We start from the raw sequence: 2,510 nt of genomic DNA, 5'->3' as shown, positions 1-2,510 counted from the left end.
TGAAATGAGAGCCCAGAGCACACTAAGTTTTCATCATTGAAAGAAAGTAGATGTGCCATAGCTTTGCAATGCCTTGAACTCCAGAGTATGCCACAGATGGAGCAGAGGGGAAGATTTGCCTCTTCTGTAGTGAACTCATTCTTTTGGTAAGCAGAATAACACTACCTGATACATGGGGACTGTGTCTCTGCTCTGCTCTGCTCAGCTCACAGGGCAGCAGTCTGGCAGGGTGTTGCTCTCATGTCAATGCAGGTAAACTCACTTTAATCCTTTTTCCTCTGTAAATGCTTCCTCTATTTCTATGCTCAGATACACTTCCACATTCCCTCAACTACACTTTCATATATCATTAACAATTACACTTTCTTATACCATCAAAACAGTTTGTCAAAACGTACAGTTCTTCAGTTCACATAAACTCCCTTAATACAGTCTGTATTCTTCAGTTATAAACACTGTGCCACAGAACCAGCACTGATTGAACCACCTCCCTCACACACTTCCTCGCAAGCAGTACATAGTATTACATAAATGGGTTGACACTCATTGGTCGGGTGGAATGTACACCTCTCCTCAGGACAATCTTACTAATCTACAGAGTACAAACTCCTGTCTTCTTACATACAAGCAGAAAGTACTTATGAGTGGACACACAACACAGTCTTTCACTTTGTCCGTGTCTGGCCATTTCCCTCACAGGAGGAAGGAAACATGGATCGGGACTCGGCACTCACCCTGCAGCTGTTCTGTGTCTCACTCACACCACACTCACTCTGACATTTAGATCAAAAACCATGGTTTATTCATACTACACAATGCTGACAACGTTTTCTAGCTGGAATCTTAATAACACTCATACTCTGGTCGACCAGTTGCAAACGTTAATGTTTTTCCCAGAGTCGGCTTGACACACGGTACCAAACACTTAAAGCAGATGATAATATTGAACATACAACCTATAACCCCCGTGATTACAACTTGGAGAACCCAGGCTACCATTTGACAGGCTATCCACTATATCCCATACCCGTAGGAGAGACCAACCTAGGTCCCTCCTATTGTCACCCACCTGGGAGAGAGTACTTGTTCTTGTTTCCATTCATATGACATACAGTTCCCTTTCATAGGAACTCACCCAAGGAGTCTTCCTACCCCAGCTGGCAACCAAAGCCATGAGCTCACCTCCCTGGGAGCAGCACGTATGGCTGTAAACTGTGTAGGATGTCTCCTCAAGACATATGGGCTCCACTGGGTCCTTGTCTGTCCCTGCAGTGATCAGGTGAGGAAGGGAGTCCTTCAGAGAAATCTCAGGGTGCGCCAAAAGTGTCTCCCTCTCAGCTGGTCCTGCAGCGAACAGAGCTGGTCCCACCTGGGCCGCCAAATTGACTACAGGAATTGAACTCTATAACCTCTATAACTGATACAGTCTCCCATGACATCCTTATAACAAAGCTGAGGAAGTATGGGATAGGTGATTGGACAGTGAAGTGGGTCGAGAATTGGCTGACTGGCAGAGTGCAGAGTGTTGTCGTTGGCGGTGCAGTGTCTGGCTGAGGGCCTGTAACGAGCGGCATCCCCCAGGGGTCTGTGCTCAGTCCGGTCTTGTTCAACATCTTCATCAATGACCACCCTCAGCAAGTTTGCTGATGACACGAAGTTGGGAGGATTGGCTGTCACACCTGAAGGCTGTGCTGCCATTCAGCGAGACCTGGACAGGCTGGAGAGCCAGGCAGTAAGAAACCGGATGAGGTTTAACAAAAGCAAGTGTAGAGTCTTGCACCTAGGGAGAAATAATTGCATGCACCGGTACAGGCTGGGGGAAGAGCTGCTGGGGAGGAGCTCTGCTGAGAGGGACCTGGGCGTCCTGGTGGACGACAGATTAACCATGAGCCAGCAGTGTGCCCTTGTAGCCAAAAAAGCCAATGGCATCCTGGGGTGCATTAAAAAGAGCGTGTCCAGCAGGTCGAAGGAGGTGATCCTCCCCCTCTACTCTGCCCTGGTGAGGCCTCATCTGGAATATTGTGTCCAGTTCTGGGCTCCCCAGTAAAAAAAAGACAGGGATCTCTTGGAAAGAGTCCAGCAGAGGGCCACTAAGATGGTGAAGGGCCTGGAGCATCTCCCCAATGAGGAGAGACTGAGGGAACTGGGTCTGTTTAGCCTTGAGAAAAGAAGGCTGAGAGGGGACAGGATCCAGGTTCTATAAATATTTGAGGTGTGGGGGGCAAAGTGTTGAGGCCAGACTCTTTTCAGCAGTGTGTGGAGGAGGGACAAGGGGAAACAGACAGAAACTGCACCATAGGAAGTTCTGCACTAATGTGTGCAATAACTTCTTTACGGTGAGAGTGACAGAGCACTGGAACAGGCTGCCTAGGGTGGTTGTGGAATCTCCTTCTCTGGAGATATTCAAGACCTGCCTGGATGCTGAGCTGTGCAACGTGGTGTAGGGAACCTGCTTTGGCAGGGGGCTGGACTCAGTGGTCTCTGGAGGTCCCTTCCAACCCCTACAATTC

This window comes from Coturnix japonica, unplaced genomic scaffold (assembly GCF_054131305.1).
Source record: "Coturnix japonica strain WE unplaced genomic scaffold, WE-NBRP24 Scf044, whole genome shotgun sequence".
NCBI classification, from domain to species: domain Eukaryota; kingdom Metazoa; phylum Chordata; class Aves; order Galliformes; family Phasianidae; genus Coturnix; species Coturnix japonica.
The sequence above is the reverse complement of the archived record's forward strand: the minus strand, read 5'-3'. Positions refer to the sequence as shown.